This window comes from Aythya ferina (genome assembly GCF_964211825.1).
Source record: "Aythya ferina genome assembly, chromosome: 24".
Lineage (NCBI taxonomy): Eukaryota > Metazoa > Chordata > Aves > Anseriformes > Anatidae > Aythya > Aythya ferina.
The window spans coordinates 7,137,601-7,158,827 of NC_140322.1; the positions used below are offsets into that span (position 1 = coordinate 7,137,601).

At 45.8% G+C, this 21,227-nt stretch overlaps 1 protein-coding gene across 1 annotated transcript in view; it reads left to right on the forward strand.

The window, feature by feature from the left end:
- Positions 1 to 21,227, forward strand: part of HTR1D (5-hydroxytryptamine receptor 1D) — a 116,791-nt gene that overhangs the window by 21,603 nt on the left and 73,961 nt on the right. Inside the window, exons 2-3 of the mRNA XM_084496844.1 lie at positions 389 to 439; positions 1,886 to 1,951. The gene's annotated coding sequence lies outside the window, so the exon portion shown is untranslated. The remainder of the gene's footprint in view (positions 1 to 388; positions 440 to 1,885; positions 1,952 to 21,227) is intronic.

The window sequence follows — 21,227 nt, forward strand, 5'->3', positions numbered from 1 at the left end:
AAAACCTTTTCTAATAGCTTTTCTTTAAGTATTTTCTTGGAGAGCCTTTATGCAGAGGGAAAAACATTTTAAGCTAACTTGAAGAAACTTCTCATGGAGCAACACTTATTCTGAAGGTATGCTTGGAAAGCAATGATGGAAACAAGTTAGAATTTGTCATCTTGTGATTTTACTCCCCTGTGAAATGCCAAATTCTGTGGGAAATTTCAGCAGTACAAGATCGAGTTGCCTTGCACTTACATGAATAACAAGAATTTGGCTTCATCTTGACATCCTAAGTTTGTATGCCCCGCCCCACCCTGCAATGAGGAATGAGAAGGGGAGAATGCACTATAGCAGTCTTTAATGTGCAGCACAATACTGCAATAGTCCATTTGATTGTTTTCAGGTATTAAGGGGGAAGTTGGCCTGTGTCCTGGTATGGATATGTTTTCAAGAGGTGAGAATCTGTGTGCATGTTTGTATTTAGTAAACAATTTCTTTTATAAAAATATTCTGGCATGTCATGTGGTTTAGTCTGGCTTTGTTTTTCATTTCAGCTGTGAAGGCATTACCAGAATTACTCAGGTGTTCTTTTTCCCATTGTTAATCCTTTTTTTACATGCAATGTGCTCATCTTGCTGAGCAGCAGGAATGAGTGCTTCCTAAAAACACCTACTACCACTTTAAGTTCAGGAGCTGGCCTGAGACTGTTTTGGAGACTTGACAGAGAAAGCAGAATTGTAGTTAATCTTGTGACAGACATGTTAAGCAAATTAAATGAAACAGTAAGATCCGAAAGTTCTGAAATTCGACACAGTTCGAACCATCTTCAAGCAAAATCTTCTTGACTACCTAGATTTGGTGTGTTGCGACATTTTTTGTGTGCAGTCCTCTGAACACAGTGCTACATCTGTAACTGGTGTGGCATGCTGGCAGGCAAGTTTGGAAGAGGATGGTGAGATTAACAGTTATATTCAGTCAACTATTTCCTATTACAAAAAACTTTTAGGTTAAATCTTGTAGTTTACGAATAACAGCTTGTTGCTTTCCTGGGGCAACAGAGTTCTTTTTCAACAAGGACAGGCCTGGAGGAATCACTAGCTGCTTGCAGATAAGGAACCATTGCTGTCCTGTACAATGAATAAACGCATTGTATGTTTGTGTGAATTCCTGCTCTTTCTAAAGTGACCTGTGAATTCAAAATGAATCTCCTGTGTAAATTACATTCTGAGGTGGGGAGAGAGCTGAGAAAATGTATTCAATATGCAAATCCTTCCTTGCTCTGCTGTGAACTATACACTGAATCAGCAGTTAATCTGGGAATAATTCTCATTGTGAGCCTTGGGCTGATCGGGTTACTTGCTACGGTTTGAGGAATGACATGGTAAAGTGAAGAATTCAATGAGGTGTTATAGGGGAAGAATAAAGTTTGCTGAGAAGTGTAAAGAGAATATTGCCCTCTTCAGGGCCGTTGTTTTGTATGCTCTCAAGTGTGTGATTTACCAGGTGATAAACACTGCACCATTAACGCTGAAGATATGTATTTAAATATGCAGGCCAATTTTGCCTTGATTTTCTTCAACCTAGTGCATTTGGAGCTGTGTAAATCAACCCAGCTCGATATGCAAGCCTGTGTAAGCATATCCAGGTTGGAATCCGTACGAACGCACCCATATCTCTGAAGTGGTGTAAGCTGAATACCACAAGTACTCTATCAGGAGTAACAGCATGGGTGTAAGATATGAATTCACCTTTTAAGATGAATTCATATGTTGAAGATATGAATTCATATTTAAGATGTGAATTCATCTTTTTTAGGAACATCTTGTTCCCTGTGTGCAAATTGCTCTGAAAGTGATATGGCCAATTTTATGTCAGTAAAAATTTGCTATTCTTCCTATAGGGAAGGCATACATGATGCACAACCCCCACTGCTTTCTTTGTTTGACTGGACTGGACAGGCTTTAAGGTATATGGTATCAGTTGTTTTTTTTTTTTTCTCTCTGGCAATTTAACTTCATCAGTTGTTGCAGGAATTCTTAATGACATGTAGCTCTCACTTCTTTTTACAAGTCGTGAAACATTCAACTCTCCTGGTTCTTACAGCTCTTTATGGGACCTTTTGTTTTCATCTGGTGAATTACAAACTGAAATATATTTTTTAATATTCTTGCTTATATCATTGTCTATGCAATGCTTATTGATGAGGGTAAATGTGTTAGAAATGTCCTTAAGGAAACATGGGCTAATTGATCTGGCCTCTTCCCAGAAATTGCAAAGGTTGAATCATTGTCTTTTAGATTTTAACCAAAGTCTCAAGAAGCATGGAGGCCAAGTATTCAAAGTTTTTTTTGCTTTCCTCCTGAAAAGTTGACAATACACTGAAGTGTGAAAGTGTGGGAGTCTCACTACCATAAAGGTAACACCTAGGCAGAGTACAGCCTGTTCTGCTGGGTTGGTTCCAGAGCATGTGCAGAAGAGAGAAGTGGGACAGCAGCAGGACTGCGACTGCCTTTTGTGGGGGCAACACTGGCAGCAGCTGCTTCCAGTTGAACCAGCAGCAGTCTTGATGGTGACTTCCGAAATTCTGTGCTCCCTGCTCTTCATCCAGGAGGGGATTTGCAGTGGAATTGGAAAATTACTCAATTTAAATTTGTTAGTAATTATTTTTCTTTCCTGGCCTGCATTGCTGATCATACTCCTGTGTGAGTCTCAGTTACCAGCATCCTGGCTTGCTGAGATCTGTTAGTGTTGCCATTTTGTTGGATGGTTGTGGAGGCTGGGCTTGGACAGCTAACATGATAGCCACAAACTTCTATTTGCCAGGTTTTTGTGGTCTTGCCATGGTGCTGGGCCAGAGTGGCACTGCAACACTGGGAACCTTGAACTGCCTTAAGCTGAGGGGGAAAAAAGGTTAAGCTAAAGCAAAGTAGGTGATTATGATTGTTTTCCTGTTGATAGCGTACTGAATTATTTGTAACCTGTCGATCTAGTTTAAATGTGTAACCTATAATCACTCTTAGAGCTTTTGAAAATTCACACTTTGGACATCATCACAAGGCAAAAAAAAAAAAAAAAGTTGTGTAGGGAACAAGTACAGGAAAAAGCACCATATATCAGGAAGTGGAAATTGTAAAGTTTCTTCCAAGGTGTTTCCTGAACCAGATACATGGTTTTCCTTCAGAATATTGTGGGGAAATGTGTGTATGTAATAAAATCTCTTAGATCGTGACCTCCTTAGAACCACAGAACAAATAAGGTTTTAATTGCAGGTGCCCCAGTCCCCTCAGCTCCTCTCTGAAAGGTCTAAGCTCAACTAGAGGCGATGAGTTATCACTGTGAGGAGCCTCACGGGTGACCCAAGATGTGTGAGATTGGGCTCCATGACAAAGAGCTGGGAGGGTGGACACCAGTGCTGGAGCTTGGGGGGGCTGCCTCTTCAGGACCAGGAGGGCTTTCTGAGTTTGAAGACGTGTTGTGCTCTTCCTAAGTAAATGCTTAAAATGGCAAAGATGAGCTAACAGCAGCCTGAGGCATACATGTTGACAATGGGTGGAAGCCATGTTGCTTTCTTACGTGATCCACTTTCACCTGATGGCTGTACAACTTCTCATGGGGTACCCTTATGTTGAAAAGTTGGTGGTAGCAAAGGCAAAGTCCTGAAGATGAAAACAATGCATAGGCTAGGCTGGCCTGGCAGGGGAGATTTGAGAGGAACTCCTGCAGCCTGTTGGCCATGGCTTCACAAGAGGTTTGTGTGCTGCTGTGGTTTCTGCAGAGGATTCTGGTTGCTGCCAAGTGAAGAAAAGTTATTTACTAACCCATTTTGGTTTTTTCACAGAATCACAGAATCACAGAATTTTCTAGGTTGGAAGAGACCTCAAGGTCATCGAGTCCAACCTCCAACCTAACGCTAACAGCCCTCCACTAAACCATATCCCTAAGCTGTACATCTAAGCGTCTTTTGAAGACTTCCAGGGATGGTGACTCCACCACTTCCCTGGGCAGCCTGTTCCAATGCCTCACAACCCTTTCTGTAAAGAAGTTCTTCCTAACATCTAACCTAAAACTCCCCTGGCTCAACTTAAGCCCATTCCCCCTCGTCCTGTCACCAGGCACGTGGGAGAACAGGCCAACCCCCACCTCTCTACAGCCTCCTTTAAGGTATCTGTAAAGAGCGATAAGGTCACCCCTGAGCCTCCTCTTCTCCAGGCTGAACAAGCCCAGCTCCCTCAGCCGCTCCTCGTAGGACTTGTTCTCCAGGCCCCTCACCAGCTTCGTCGCCCTTCTCTGCACCCGCTCAAGCACCTCGATGTCCTTCTTGTAGCGAGGGGCCCAAAACTGAACACAGTACTCGAGGTGCGGCCTCACCAGAGCTGAGTACAGGGGGACGATCACCTCCCTAGCCCTGCTGGTCACGCTGTTCCTAATACAAGCCAGGATGCCGTTGGCCTTCTTTTTGATGATGAGCTTCACTTTGAACTACGTAAGTGACGGTCTTCAGCCAGCCTTTCTGTGTCTGAAACCTGTAGTCATCAAGAAGGAGATCCAATGGAATAGCATTATCCCTCCAAATGCTAAAATCCAACGCTTTGGTTGTAAGTAAAAGGGTGTTGCAGTGTTTGTGCCCACAGTAGTTTCCTTTCACAAATGAAAGGGGGAAAAAAAAAAAAGAGAAATATGTCTGGGCAGTGTCCCACAGCTGCAGTGTTGGCTGTTGCTTCTGCTTGGGAAAAGAAGTAGCAAACTGCTCTTCCTGTTGGCTTCCACATCCCCTGGTGGTGAGGGTTAGTGGGGCTGGTGTGCTCCTTTGTTCAGCTCCTGTTGCCCAGTTCTGTCTCTGCTGGGAATACACAAGAAGGGTCTGACCACTGATAAAGTATTTTGAAGCTCTTCCTTAAAATATAAATAATGCAATAAAACCAGATTAAGTCCTGCCCGGTATTGCATCTCCAAGAATTGACATTTCAGATAATAGAACAATATTAACCTAATATAAATGTATGATGGATGGAGGAGGCTCTGAAACATGAGCAGCTGGCTCACAGCATCCAATCCCCCATGCTAAGCACAGGAATACATGTGGGTGTGCAGGGCTCAGAGCAGCAGCAGCAGTGGAGGGGCCTATCTTTTCAGTGTGTCCTGGTCCAGGACAGGAACTTTCCAGATGGATGAGAAAGGAGAAACTGGAGAAATAACCTCTGATTACCCTAGCAGGAAGTTTCAAAGCTTGTGAATTGGAGTTTACATTAAATTTGAACTGTTTCCTTGACCTCAGATGTCAGAAAATGGAAAGTAGATGGAGTTTCTGCCGTACCCTGGTGTTGCACTAAGTGCTGCTAATAGTTTTTTTTAATTGGAGAGGTGGAGTGATAATTGTTTTTAACCTTACATGAACACTACAGTAGTAAGCAGTGGAAGACATGACCTGCAGCTTTCTCAAGTGCATTTGGTACGTGTAGGAGTGGGGAGAGGTTTGAATGTCTGACAGGTGGCATTGAAAGACCACAGGAAGGTATGATATTTCAGTAATAAAGGCAGACTGTACAGGAAGGATGGACTTCTGGTGCTTAATGAGGTCCTTAGTGAGATTTTTAAATTGAAGAAAAAGTCAAAATGTTAGGATAGTTCTGTATCCTTTATGAAGGACAAGATTGGGAATGGAAACTGTCTTGGCAGATGGGTAGGTTACATGCAACCAAGTTTTCTGAGGATACTGAGTTGTGAGGATGAGAACTCAGGAATTTGAGGGTCTGAGCAACAAGGGATGAAGTTGTGCCAGTCATAAAAAAAAAACAGCTCTAACTTGCTGTATGAGACAGCGGCGTTGGTGTTAGCTGCTGTTGATCAGCACTGAGAGCTTGGAGCTAGGATGGGATTCTGTGCAGACAACTTTGCTCAGGAATGGCTGAAAGGCAAATTGGGCTGGAAAGGAATAAAAAGGCTAAGTAAATAGCATAGGTACGTGGCTTAATAATAGCTTACGTAATGTTGCGTTCTTTTTTCACGTTTCTATCCATTATTTGTTTCTAGTTCTGGTGGTTTGCATTTTTGAGAAGAGACAGAATGCTTTCTTCTCCTCTTTCCACTGCTATCTGTATGTGGTGGAGAATGGCAAGGTCTGCAGTGTGCAAAGGAAGAGAAAGCAGTGGTTTTGTTAGTATTTTCAGACTGTAAGAAATGTAGTGCTCTCTTGCTCTTTCCATGTGAGGAGGATATGCTGCTATAATTTCCTCACTTAGCACGTGATCCTTTCTCATTTTCAAGCTTAGCAGTCAGGGCTTATATGTGGAAAACAAAGCAAGGCAATATACACTTTTGTGATTTTTTTTTTTTTTTTTTTCTCTCTCCAAAACTACATTTTTCCTAGTGGAGCAAATCAGTTGTGGATAAGAAAAGTTTGGACATACCTGAATTTTGGATGTGTGGAAATAGGTAATAATTGGTGGGTGTGGTGTTTCAAACCACACCAAAAAAAAAAACCACAAACCAAAACAAACAAACAAAAAACAACAGAGGAGTTTCAAAAAGACTTGTTAATTATGTAAATTAATTAGGGTTCTAACCAGTTGGAAGGGTTACCACCTGACCAGCTAGTGAGGGCTGTGGGCTGTCTTGTGGGTGGCAGATGAGCACTGCCAAGCTTCTGGACTTGAGCTGTGTGGATGAGAAAAGCAGGCTGGCTACAGTTCTCCCTTGGAGCTGATGTAAAGGGACAGGCTAGAAGGAGAACAGTTTAGAGTTTGTTTTGCAGAGCCCCTCATACATCTCTGTGGAGACTGCCAGCACTCACCAGAACATTTCTTAAAGACACTGATATTTTCTTCTCTGTATACAGCCTCTGTGAGAAAGAGAGATTCTGCTTTAACAGTCTGTTTAGTTCACAGGCAGGATCACCACCATTTCTATGGGTTTTCTTAAACTTTATGCTTTAAGAAGTTGCAGCCATGTGTGACTGGTCATACACAATGTCCCTTGAAGGGAACAGTGGGGAGAGAGATTAGTATTTGATTTGTAGTTAAGAAGAGGAGGCTGAGGGGAGACCTCATCACTCTGTACGACTACGTGAAAGGAGTATGCATTGAGGTCTGTGATGGTCTCTTTTTTTCAGAAATGGCCTCAAGTTGTGCCAGAGGGTGTTTAAATCGGTTATTAGGAATAATTTCTTCATAGAGAGGATAGTCAAGCGTTTGAACAGGTTGCTGAGGGAAATAATAGAGTCCTCATCCTTGGAGGAATTTAAGAGACGTGGACATGGCACTAAGGGACATGATTTAATGATGGGACTTGGTAGGTCAAGCTGACAGTTGAACTTGATGATCTCAAAGGTCTTTTCTATGAGTCTATGAATCATCAGTAAGGAGCTAAATGGGATATGAACCCTTTCTTTCTCCTCTGCACCAATAGCCATTGAATATCCCAGAGCATAGTGGACAGTGCACACAATTTAATCACCTTTGAAACACCTTTCCTTCTATGGACCTGCTTGGGTCCAGACCTGTATCAGCCTGCCTGTAACTTCTAAGTAGCTTCAGAAAAGCAACAGATGAGACAAGCTTGTTGTTCTTTATTGTGCCTACTGTTCACAGTTCACTGTTGGAGTAATTTCCATGATTAATTGGAAGTTGATTGTTGGTAGTATCCAAATGCTGACACCAGAATAAATACATATGAGTGTAGTGAGTTAGCGCTCTCTCTGTGTGTGTGTACGCATCCACGGTCTTCCAGTCCTGGCTAGAACCTTGAAGCATGTTTCCTGGCTTTGAACTTCATTGAATTTTCTTTATTTCTGCTGTGAAACTGTCCACATCTTCTTGACAGCTCCTCTACCTGAGTACTGTCTGCTGTGATGATCTGCTTTATTATCTGTCTGGTACAGCTGCCATAATTGCCTCCCACACTCAGTTCTTCCTCCCAACTTCCTCCTACTCCCAAACCTGCAGTGCCTTCAGGGGAGAAGGTCTTCACACTGAAGTTCTGTGAAAACCTCCAGTTCTTGTGCCCTGGCTGGACCCTGTGGCATTGCCTGTGTTTTGCTTCAACTCTCCGGTGTGCAGGTTCCCTGGCTTCTTGAACCCGTGTGCAAATACAAGTTATCTCCTGCAGGGCACAATTAAAATGTCCCAGATCAGATCAGAAATTCTGGGTCATCTTGAGTGTGTTTAAAATGTTCAAGGATTCATGATTTAAATGTGCAATTGCACTCATTCCTTATGCAACTTTGAAATTATTGTTGTTTCCTATGGGCTTGGTCTCTGTGCTGCAAGGGGTTATGCTGCAGGGAGGCTGAACCCCAACCCCTCATGCATGACTTGCAGTTGGGCTTCCTCTGGAGCACAGTGCTGGAGAAGTCCAGGAAAGCACAGGAGTAGACCATCTCTGGGGGCCAGCTGTCTGGCTTTCTTCTTCCTTCATTGCATATTAGCAAAAAAAAGGCATTTTTCCAGGAGGCATGGACTCTGATCGCAACAGGTGTGGAGAATTGCAAAGGTACTTGGCTGTCCTGTGGTGTGCTGATATAGGGATATATATACTATATCCATACTTAGGTATGAGATACGTATGCTAAATTGAGAAAGTCTCCTGTTTCAGGCAAAGCCCAACCCGATGTCTGTGCCCAGAGTACTGCCTGGCCAGGCCCTGCAGGCAAGGCACCCCTCCCCAAATACACTCTTCTTTGAACCATGATATAGTTTTTCATGACTTAGCAGGCTAGTTAGATGGTCTGAATGTCCTGCCCAGAAGCACTGGGCATGCTATGTTCCATCAGGGTGAGTTCAAGACCCACCAGTGTTTGACTAAGGTGGGTGGCCTGCTTATGGCCACCTGCAACCTGTGAAGACCCTGCCAGGCCTCTTTCCCGAGGACCAGCCTTCCTCAGGGGCAAGCTGGCTCCAACTGTAGGTTTTCAGAGTGCTGTCTTCCCCTTTCTATCGTGGATATGTGTGCAGTTGCACAAATGTGGACTATCCCTCCAGGAAGGCTTAGGAGCAGGACCAGGCCGTGAGGATTGTTCAGGGAATGCTGGTGCCTGCCAAGCTGCAGACTCCTGGCAGGAGATGGCTGCCTTTGTGATAACGTGTGCAGTTAAGATGCTGTGTCCTGTACATGCACAGCTCAGCTGCTCTGTGTGTGACTGCTGGCAGGACATGACTGTGATCTGGCAGGGCTGAGGGTCACTGAAGAGCACAAAGTGAGGAGAGATTTCTTTCATGCATTTAAATGGACACTGAGCTGCTCACTGCTTTAAGCAAGAGCCTCTTTGCCAGGATAGGGAACAGGGACTCTCAGCTCTTTACAGACTCAACTCTAGTGCATGCAGGGGTGTGATGGATGAGGGTGACTGAGGTGGCTTCTCTGGTGGTGCTGGCAGGGGGACTGCTGCTCTCCTGCTGTGGAGACCTTCCCCTACTGTGGGCTGGGATGGGAGGTGCCTTGAAGCCAGGCATCCCTGTAACATTTGGTTTTGCTGTGTCTAGAGAAAGAGGCTGCTATTTGGGGACAGACTGAAGGACAAGCAGAACAAAGATGAAGAGGAAGGGTCAGAATGGTGTGTACAGATTTGGGGTGAATAATGCGCACAACCCTTTGGTACGCTTCCAAAAAGTGTGCTGTTGTAGGACCATTAGCATGAACACAGAGATGAATTCTGAATAGCACATGCATCTTGTTATTCCTTTCTTCACATCGATCTTTGTGGGAATAGAGAGTCCTTTTAGCATTTAATTACCAAAGCATTTAAACTGCTTGTGCTCATCTCAGGTGCTTGTATCTCTGCTGTATTTGATGTTGCTGTGCTGGCTCTTGCTAATTGTTGCATGGAAAGCTGGCAGGTGCCAGGAGATAAAGGCACTGATGGATTAGCATCAGCTGTCATTTCCTGCACTGGAGGAATGAAAAGATAGTTGTAGAGAGGAAATCTCCTGCTGCTTACGCTGCAGAAACTGTCAAAACTGCTTTGGGCAGAGAGAATTGTGAGGGATTAGAATGCTGGGAACAGTTTTTGTGGCTGTAGCTCAAAGGCAGAAGCTAGGATTTTTAAACCCTTAATTGATTTAGAAGCAGGTGCTTCTGTGATAGCTGGTGGGATACAGGCAGTCAGGTGAGACTTAGAATCCCAAGTTGCAGGAGCAGTAGTGTTTCCTTTTTAATACTCAGTAGCCCTGCAAGAATCTCATTCTTCCTTGCAGGTGGCAGAAGGAAAGAGGTAAAAGCTAGTTTTATATGAGGTCATTAACAAGTACATTACATCAGACAGCTGGTGTGAGGAAGTCATTTGGTGTCCTACTCTGATACTGGGATGTATGGTGTACAACAGTTTTCAGTGTTGCTATAGGAGTGGTAATGAAAAGTTGGTTAGGTAAGCGTCTCAACAAATAGCAGAGCGCTCTTGCAATTAAGCTGCAGGTTTAAAAGCTAAAAGAACAATGTTATAAATGATCCAGGACGTAGAGAAGGGCTGAGAGTAGGAAAAAGGCCTCATGATTCTACGAAAAGGGGTAGCAAGTGAGACTGATTACCCCAGTATGTCTTTGTTGCTTAGGATACGTAAGGAGTTTGATCATGTACCCCAAAGTTTTCACCATTGACATAGAGCATAGAAACTCTCACTTGTAGGGTAATGCAATGCAGAGCATCATGCAGTGGAGGGTTTGTAGGAGATGGGACAGTGCCAGCCAGCTCAGCAGACCAGTAGCCCTGCTGCCCGTGACATCTACTATCTCAGGTTTGTTTGTGTAACCACATAATAGGACTTCTAAGATACAAGTTTGTGAAGACAGCCATCCTGGAGGCACTGGAATGAAAGTGAGGATGGTCTAAGGGACCATCAGAAGGGACACTAACTAGCAGCACGTTTTTTGATCAGCTCCATCCCACATCACTGCACCAGCAGTGTCAGTTGCTGCATCTGGTTCTAGCACTTGGCTGTGCTCTTGGTGGAAAAGCTGCCAGGTGACCCTCAAAGCAGACGGTGCATGCAAAGGGGAGCCTGGATGGATTTGTCCTTCATTCACTCCCATTAATAACCAATGGCATTAGGGAAGATAGAATATGGAGCAGACAAATTTGAAAAATACATTAAACTAGGAGAAACTGTAAAAGCAAGATTTGCATTCAAGCTTACCTGATCAAACTAGAGATCTATCTCAAAATAAATAAAGATTCCTAGCACTGGAATAATCATAAAATCACAGAATGTTTTGGGTTGGAAGGGACTTTACCCCTGCCATGGCAGGGACACCTCCCATGAGACCTCATTGCCTGAAGCTGGATGCAGCCTGACCTTGAACACCTCTAGGGAAGGGGCATCCACAGCTTCTCTAGGCCTCAACACCCTCATAATAAAGAATTTATTTTAAATATCTAATCCAAATCTACCCACTTTCCTTTTAAAAATATTACCCCTTGTTCTATCACTATACCCTTGATGAAGAGTCTTTCCCTGCATTTCTTGTAGCACCCTTGAAGTACTGGAAGGCTGTTGTGAGGTCTCCCCAGAGCATTCTCTTCTCCAGGCTGAAAAACCCCAACTCCCTCAGCCCATCTCCACACAAGAGGTGCTCCAGCCCTCTGATCATCTTTGGAGCCCTTCTCTGCTCTCCTTCTAATAGATTCCCATCCTTCTTGTGCTGGGAGCCCCAGAGCTGAATGCAGTTCTCCAGGTGGGGTCTCGCAAGAGCAGAATAGAGGGGGGAAAATCACCTCCCTTGACCTGTTGGCCACAGAAAACAAATTCATTGCAAATCTCAAAGTGAAGGTAAAAACAGATGGATCATGCTGATGCGAAAATGGCAGCTATACAGTTAGGATGTTTACTAAGGAGTACATGTGGCAAAAAATTTGAGTTATGCTTTAGCAATGACTGTGGCAGAAGGAAAAATTGTCCTTATATGGGATATTCCCTTTATATATATATAACCCCCCTTTACATCCTCTTCTGCTCTGTTTTCTTGGGAGTGACAGACTTTCCTGGAGGCACCTGCTAGTATTACAGCTTTGCTGAGAGGAGTTCAGGCCTGTGACATGAAGAATGCTGTGACAAGGGGGAAGACTGCAACTAACGATGTTTCGTCAAGCCAAAAGTTTGGCTATGAACTAGACTTTTCAGGAACCTCAGTCATCTTGATGGGGCTGAAGTGCCACAGGGCTGGGTGCAAGCAATCTAGGGGACTGCTGGAGCAGGTTGGAAATAGTACTTTGTGCCAATAGTCAATGTAGGAGGTGGGATGCAATGCTGGATCTGTTACAAATAAGGAAGGGCTGTTCAGAGGTGCGAAGGTGGAGAGCAGCCTTTACAACAGTGACCACAAGGTGGTGGGCTTCAATAGCCTGAGTGAAGAGAAGGCAAATACAGAATTACAATTGCAGATGGGTGCTCTGTGCAGCATGTTTTGTTGCAGTAAGGTCTTTGGAACCATACGACTAATTAAGGAAGAATTTGTTCCTAGGAAAGAGGTCCCTTGTCTTTTTCATCTTGTCTTTAATTCCTCGGATCTATTGGGGAAAGCCTCGCCAGTGATGATGTTGAAGCATAACTGGGAATAAGAAGGTTGCCCATTCTTGACAGGCATTGGCTTACACACGATGGTGTTCCCATTGCTAGCATCCCTTTAGCATCCCTAAAGGGTATCTCAGGCTTCAGAAACAAATAAAAACGTTTGGCTAATAAAGAAGGGTCACTGTAGTTTTCCACTTGAGTGATTTTGTGTTGTGAAGAAGTTTTGTTGCCTTAGGTGCTGTCTGGTGTCTGATCACTTTTGAAATAGGAACAGACAATTCTACTTTGGGGCCTTCATTTGTGTTGTGGTTTAACCCAGCTGGCAGCTAAACACCACACAGCCATTCGCTCACCCTCCCCCCTCCCTCTCTGGGATGGGGGAGAGAAAAGGGAAAGTGAAGCCTGTGAGTTGAGATAAAGACAGTTTATTAAGACAGGAAAATAATAAGAATAATAACAATAATGATGATAATAGTACTACTACTAATAATGTGTATGAAACAAGTGATGCACAATGCAATTGCTCACCACCTGCTGACCAATGCCCAGCCTACCCCCAAGCAGTCCAGCCCCTCTCCCCTGGCTAGCCACCCCTATATATTGTTTAGCATGCCGTCAAATGGTATGGAATACCACTTTGGCTAGTTTGGGTCACCTGTCCTGGGTCTGTCCCCTCCCAGCTCTTACTGCACCCCCAGCCTGCCTGTTGGCAGGACACAGCAAGAAGCTGAGACGTCCTTGGCTTGGTGTAAGCACTGCTCTGCAACAATTAAAACATCGGGGTGTTATCAGCACTCTTCTCATCCTAAGCCAAAACATAGCATTCTACCAGCTACGAGGAAGAAAATTAACTCTGTCCTAACTGAAAGCAGGACAATTTGCAGTAGAAAATGTTTATATTGGAGAAGTTATTAGAGAAGAGGTGATGGTGAAATGGTGAAGGAAAGCTCAATAAAGCCCTACCTGGGTTAGCTCAGTCATAGCTTGCACAATGTAAAATCTAACCACAATATAAACAGTAATGTTGCAGTTCTTACATCCTCATCCCCTTCACTCCTTAGGCTATATTTGGAGAGGAATTAGAAACTCTTTGAGTCTACAGACTGCAGATCTGTTGGTGGGATTGCCCCAGGATCTGTGACACAAACAACACTGGCACCAAGTCTAACCTGGGAAAGTGTGAGTTGATCTTTCTGTGCCCACATACTCCATAGTCTGTGGATTGGCAGTGGAGAAGATGCATGGAGGTTGCATGGCCCCAAGGGTTTGTGTATGTAAGAGGGCACTGGCTGTGCCAGGGACACTGGTGGGAGGAAGATCAGGCACCAAGTAGTGAACCAGTTCTACTGAGGAGATAGGTGAGCACTGAGGGCCACAGACCTGTTGCTTAGGGCAGAGCAGATTGTGCTGTGCCCCTTTTCTCCCCAGAAAAATGTTGTGATCAAGGCAGTTGTAATAATCTTGAGGGCAGATGACAAGAGAGTGTATCTGGGGGATCCTGGGATGAAAAATCCCCAGGGGTGATATACATGGTATATCCATGGGAGAAAGAACCAGGACTTAGACTAGTTCCTACTGATTCTAGGAATTCCAGCCCTTTTGCGTGCTTTGATGCTCTCTTCTGGATGCATTTGAGTCCCTTACTATCCTTTTTATATTCCGGATCCCTAAACAGCATAAAATATTTAAGGTGAGGCCACACCAATGCTAACTATAGCAGGAGAATCACCTCTTTTGACCAGCTGGTTCTGCTGTGTTTAATGCACCCCAAAATCAGGTTTGCCCTCTTGGCTGCCAGGGCACATTGTCGGCTCCTGTTGAGCCTGCTGTCAACCAGCATCATCAGATCCCTTTCAGCTGAGCTGCCCTCCAGTCACTCATCTCCTAATTTGTACCTGTGTCTGTCCTCATGCCTCCCCAGGTGCAGCACCCATCATTTTCCTTTGTTGAACTTCATTCTGTTGATGATTGTCCAGTGCTCCACAGAATCACAGAGTAGCTGAGGTTGGAAGGGACCTCTGAAAATCATCTAGTTCAACTCCTCTGTCAAGCAGGATCACCTAGAGCATGTTGTGCAGGATGACATCCAGAGGGGTGCACTGTATTCCATTGTCCAGGTCGATGAATAAGTTGAACAAAGCCAGAACCGGTACTGACTGTAGGGGACACCACTAGCTGTAGGCCTCCAAATAGATTTCGCACCACTAAGCACAAGCACCTGATCTACCTAAATTCCTGTGCAAGGCCTCTTGTCCCTCTAGGGAGTCAACAGTACCTCCCAGGTTAGTATCACCAGCAAATTTACTAAGGATGCACTCCACTCCTGCATCCAGATCATTGATAAAAATGTTGAACAGGACTGGCCCTTGAACTGAGCTCTGGGGAACACCACTGGTGGCCAGCCACCAGCTGTACATAGCACTATTCACTATGACCCTTTGAGCCTTACCATTGAGTCAGTTCATCAACCAGCCTGCCATGAACCTGTTTGTCTCACAGTCGGACTATTTGTCCAGATGGATGCTGTGAGAGCCAGTATCAAAGACCCTATTAAATTCCAGAAAGATTACATCCACTACCTTCCCTTCCTGTCATCCACCAAGTGGGTGACCTTTGTCATTTGTGACCTCACCATTAAGTGGGTGAGGCAGGACTTTCTGCTCATGAACCAATGTTGGCTATGCTTGGTAACAGTTTTATTCTTTAAATGTCTTTCAGTATTCCCCAGGACAATCTTCTCCATAACTTTCTGAGGGACTGAGGTTAGACTGACAGGTCTGTAGTTTCCTCAGTCTTTTATCATGCCCTTTTTGTAGATGGTTGTAATACTGGCCAGCTTCCAGTCAGCAGGGATCTCCCTAGACTCCCAAAATCTTTGGTAAATTGTTGAGAGGAGGCCAGCTGTAACATTCTGTATTGGGCTTATGTGGCAAGGTTTTGGTAGTGAGGAGCTGCAGGGGTGGCCTCTGCAAGAAGAGTCTAGAAGCTGCCCAATGTCAGATCAGAGCTGACTCCAAAAGGAACCCACCACTGTCCAGAACTGAGTCATGAGAGGCATTGGTTGCGCCTCTGTGAGAGCATATTTAAGAAAGGCTAGAAAATGCTGTGCAGCAGCAGCTGGGAGAGAGGAATGAGAAACTGAGAGAGAACCAGCCCTGCAGCCCCCAAGGTCAGTGCAGTAGGAGGGCAGGAGGGGCTCCAGGTGTTGTAGCAGAAGTTCCCCTGCAGCCTGTGGACAGGTCCCTGGTAGAGCCGACCGTCTCCCTGCAGCCCATGGGGTACAACAGCAGAGCAGATCTCCATGCTGCAGCCCGTGGAGGAGATGATCAGGGAGCAGGGGGATGTGGCCTGAAGGAGGTTTTGGACTATGGAGAGTCCGCACAGAAGCAGGCTCCAGGCTGGAGCTGAGTCCAGGGAGAGGTGGTGTCTCTGTCTGCAGTTTCATTCAGGTTCACAGTTTCCACCTAGCTTTTGTGCTCAGGGGTCACCTGGGCAAACTTAGTACCGCACCACAACCCACCACCCTCTAGTGCCACATCTCTATTCCAGAACCTTCTAGAGAACCCTGTCCCCATAACTGACACAGTGCAATTGCTTCAATTTCCAAGGGTCAGCACATATGAAACAAGATGCAGACCTCATTTTGGGGGAAACACTTTCCTGACTGTTGTGTCTCCCCTGCCATCTAGGGAGATGTAGTCTTGATTCTGATCCAGCAAGTGTCTTCTTATCCAGAGCAAGAGCAGTCGTGCCTCTGTAATGCTCCAGTCCATTTTGAATTTTTGATGAGGAGCATCCAAGCTGTCTTCGAAAACCATTTGATACCTTTCCAGTAGCAAACAAGGAATGATCCCAAGACATGCCTCAGAGGCAAACTGTCTCCATTCCATCTACTGTCACTCTGAGAGATCCTGTTCATAAAGTTGTCAACAGTATCTCATACTTTATTGTCACGTATTGTTAAAACACAGGCAAGAAAGACATCCTTGCTGCAGTGAGCCCTGTTGAATTTGTGCAGTAGCACTGATTCTTGTAGCCGCCACTCCAGGGACATGACCTTATTCATTACAGCAGATGGTTAAAACTCTGCTAGTTTTAGAATTGATGACCACTGTATCTTCACTTGGGCATGAGCTAGGTTTGTTGAACAAACCTTGCTTTTTAGTATCAACTGCTGTGTTAATATGGACTTAAATCAGAGATGTGTTCAAAAGACGGCTGTGCATCCAAAGGAAGGCAACAAGAATGGTGAGGGGTCTAGAGAAATGTATGAGGAGTGGATGAGTTCCCTTGGTTTGTTCAGCCCAGAGCAGAGCAGTCTGAGGGGAGGCCTCATGGCAGCCTGCAGCTCCCTCACGAGGTGAGCAGAGGGGAAGGTGCTGAGCTCTGCCCTCTGGGGATAATGACAGGACCTGAAGGAATGACATGGTGCCGTGACAGGGGAGGTTCATAGAATCATAGAATCATAGAATATCCTGAGTTGGAAGGGACCCTTAAGGATCATCAAGTCCAACTCTTGACACCGCACAGGTCTACCCAAAAGTTCAGACCATGTGCCTAAGTTCACAGTCCAATCTCTTCTTAAATTCAGACAGGCTCGGTGCAGTGACCACTTCCCTGGGGAGCCTGTTCCAGTGTGCAACCACCCTCTCTGTGAAGAGCCCCCTCCTGACGTCCAGCCTAAATTTCCCCTGCCTCAGCTTAACCCCGTTCCCGCGGGTCCTGTCACTAGTGTTAATGGAGAAAAGGTCTCCTGCCTCTCGACACCCCCTTACGAGGAAGTTGTAGACTGTGATGAGGTCTCCCCTCAGCCTCCTCTTCTCCAGGCTGAACAGGCCCAGTGACCTCAGCCGTTCCTCGTACGTCTTCCCCTCCAGGCCTTTCACCATCTTCGTAGCCCTCCTCTGGACACTTTCCAACAGTTTCATGTCCTTTTTATACTGTGGTGCCCAGAACTGCACACAGTACTCGAGGTGAGGCCGCACCAGCGCAGAGTAGAGCGGGACAATCACCTCCCTTGACCTACTAGCGATGCCGTGCTTGATGCACCCCAGGACACGATTGGCCCTCCTGGCTGCCAGGGCACACTGCTGGCTCATATTCAACTTGCTGTCTACCACGACCCCCAGATCCCTCTCTTCTAGGCTGCTCTCCAGCGTCTCATCGCCCAGTCTGTACATGCAGCCAGGGTTTCCCCGTCCCAGGTGCAGGACCCGGCACTTGCTCTTATTGAACTTCATGCGGTTGGTGATCGCCCAGCTCTCCAACCTGTCCAGATCCCTCTGTAAGGCCTTTACGCCCTCATTTGAGTCCACAACTCCTCCAAGTTTGGTTCAGTCTGGACATCTTCACCAAGAGGGTGGTTGGGCACTGGAACAGGCTCCCCAGGAAAGTGGTCACATCACTGAGCCTGCTGTAAGTTCAAGAAGATTTGGACAATGCTCTTAGATATATGGTTTAATTTTTAGGCAGTCCTGTGTGGAGACAGAAGTTATTATGCTTGACGGTCCTTGTGGGGTTCCTTCTTGTGGGGATCCTTGTGGGGTTCCTTCTTTGTGCTGCTAAGGACACTGGTTGGTAGAGTCCCTTGGGAGGCGGTTCTGAAGGGCAGAAGAGTCCAGGAGGGCTGGGTGCTCTTCAAGAGGGAAATCTTGATGGCGCAGGAACGGTCTGTCCCCACATGCCCAAAGACAAGCTGGCGGGGAAGAAGACCAGCCTGGCTGAACAGAGAATTGTGGCTTGAGCTTAGGAGGAAAAAGAGGGTTTATAATCTTTGGAAAAGTGGGCAGGCCACTAAGGAGGACTTTAAGGATGTAGCGAGGCTGTGCAGGGACAAAATTAGGAAGGCCAAAGCTCATCTGGAGCTCAGTCTGGCTACTTCCGTTAAAGATAACAAAAAACGTTTTTATAAATACATCAACACAAAAAGGAGGACTAAGGAGAATCTCCATCCTTTACTGGATGCGGGGGGAAACTTAGTTACAAGAGATGAGGAAAAGGCAGAGGTGCTTAATGCCTTCTTCGCCTCAGTCTTTAGCGGCAATACTGGTTGTTCTCTGGATACCCAGTACCCTGAGCTGGTGGAAGGGGATGGGGAGCAGGATGTGGCCCTCACTATCCACAAAGAACTGTTTGGTGACCTGGTATGGCACTTGGATGTGCACAAGTCGATGGGGCCGGATGGGATCCACCCTAGGGTACTGAGAGAACTGGCAGAGGAGCTGGCCAAGCCACTATCCATCATTTATCAGCAGTCCTGGCTATCGGGGGAGGTCCCAGTTGACTGGCGGCTAGCAAACGTGACACCCATCTACAAGAAGGGCTGGAGGACCGACCTGGGAAACTACAGGCCTGTCAGTTTGACCTCAGTACCAGGGAAGCTCATGGAGCAGATTCTCTTGAGAGTCATCAAGAAGCACTTGGAGGGCAAGCAGGCGATCAGGCCCAGTCAGCATGGGTTTATGAAAGGCAGGTCCTGCTTGACGAACCTGATCTCCTTCTATGACAAAGTGACACGCTGGGTGGATGAGGGAAAGGCTGTGGATGTGGTATACCTTGACTTCAGCAAGGCTTTTGACACCATTTCCCACAGCATTCTCCTCAAGAAACTGGCTGTTCTTGGCTTGGACTGGTGCACGCTTCGTTGGGTTAGAAACTGGCTGGATAGCTGGGCCCAAAGAGTCGTGGTAAATGGAGTCAAGTCCAGTTGGAGGCCAGTCACTAGTGGCGTCCCCCAGGGCTCGGTGCTGGGGCTGGTCCTCTTTAATATCTTCATCGATGATCTGGACGAGGCCATTGAGTGCACCCTCAGTAAGTTTGCAGATGTCACCAAGTTAGGTGCGTGTGTCGATCTGCTTGAGGGTAGGAAGGCTCTGCAGGAGGATCTGGATAGGCTGCACCGATGGACTGAGGTCAACTGCATGAAGTTCAGCAAGGCCAAGCGCCGGGTCCTGCACCTGGGGTGCAATAACCCCAAGCAGAGCTACAGGCTGGGAGAGGAATGGTTGGAGAGCTGCCAGGCAGAGAAGGACCTGGGAGTGATGGTTGATAGTCAGCTGAATATGAGCCAGCAGTGTGCTCAGGTGGCCAAGAAGGCCAACAGCATCCTGGCTTGCATAAGAAAGAGTGTGACCAGCAGGGCTAGGGAGGTGATCGTCCCCCTGTACTCAGTTCTGGTGAGGCCGCACCTCGAGTACTGTGTTCAGTTTTGGGCCCCTCGCTACAAGAAGGACATCGAGGTGCTTGAGCGGGTGCAGAGAAGGGCGACGAAGCTGGTGAGGGGCCTGGAGAACAAGTCCTACGAGCAGCGGCTGAGGGAGCTGGGCTTGTTCAGCCTGGAGAAAAGGAGGCTCAGGGGCGACCTTATTGCTCTCTATAGGTACCTCAAAGGAGGCTGTAGCGAGGTGGGGGTTGGTCTGTTCTCCCACGTGCCTGGTGACAGGACGAGGGGGAATGGGCTTAAGTTGCGCCAGGAGAGTTTTAGGTTGGATGTTAGGAAGAACTTCTTTACTGAAAGGGTTGTTAGACATTGGAACAGGCTGCCCAGGGAAGTGGTGGAGTCACCATCCCTGGAAGTCTTTAAAAGACGTTTAGATGTAGAGCTTAGGGATATGGTTTAGTGGGGACTGTTAGCGTTAGGTCAGAGGTTGGACTCGATGATCTTGAGGTCTCTTCCAACCTAGAAATTCTGCGATTCTGTGATTCTGTGATTATAACTTGCAATATGCTATGATTCTGTGATTCTAAACCATGTCATTGATCCAGGAACATTTCAGAAGTGGTGCAGTCCACCCTGGGGAAGACAGAGCTGCCATTTAGAGATATCTAAATAAGCTGAAGGAATTGGTCAACAGGGATCTTAAAAAATTCAACACAGTAAAATGACACATGATGTACAAGGTGGAACTGGTTTATTCAGCCTGGAGAAGAAGTGTCAGCGAGTACCAAACTTCTGTCTTCAGCTACCTGAAAGGAGGATCATAATGGAGACTCAACTCCACAGATGCACAGCAAAAAGACCAGAAGCAGCTCACAAATGTTGCAATAACAGAAATTGTGATTGCACGTAGGAAAAGTATTGTTCATGAAGAGGACATAAGCCACTGGTGGAGGTGGCCAGGGCTGGTATAGTCTTCAGAGAGTTCCAAAATTTGACTGGACAAGACCAGTTAGGTCTGCTCTATCTTTGAAGTGTAATAAATGACTGAGTCCCAAATAGGATTACAATCAAAGTTTACCATTTATTAAACTACAGGTTTTAATTCTTTTCGACCCTCCATTGGTATGGGGTATTGTTTGATTCTAATTGGATGATGTGGATCCATTATTTGAACATTTATGAGGTCCATTTCTATCTTTCCAATTTCCCCCTCCTTATATCACACTGAAGAGTTAATGACTTCTTCATCCTTTTGTGTTAAAGTGTATAATTTAATCTGCAATTTGTCCCCTTGGCTTTTAATGCTCAAGTTTAATCTCAAAATCAAATCCCTTTCTAGTAAATTGTACTTCACTTCAGAGAGCAAAAGTAAATCATTAAAACAATTTTTCTTCTCTGTTTCTGCTTCTACATCTTTCAAGACAGGTACCTTAAAAGGCTCTCCTTTTTCCCCTATTACTGACATACAACTCTTCCCTTCTTCTATTCCTTTTGGAAGTTTTTGAATAGTGGATTTTTCAGCTCCTGTGTCCACTAAAAAATAACTTCCTCTTTATGGGGACCAATTAATAGTTTTATCAAGGGCTC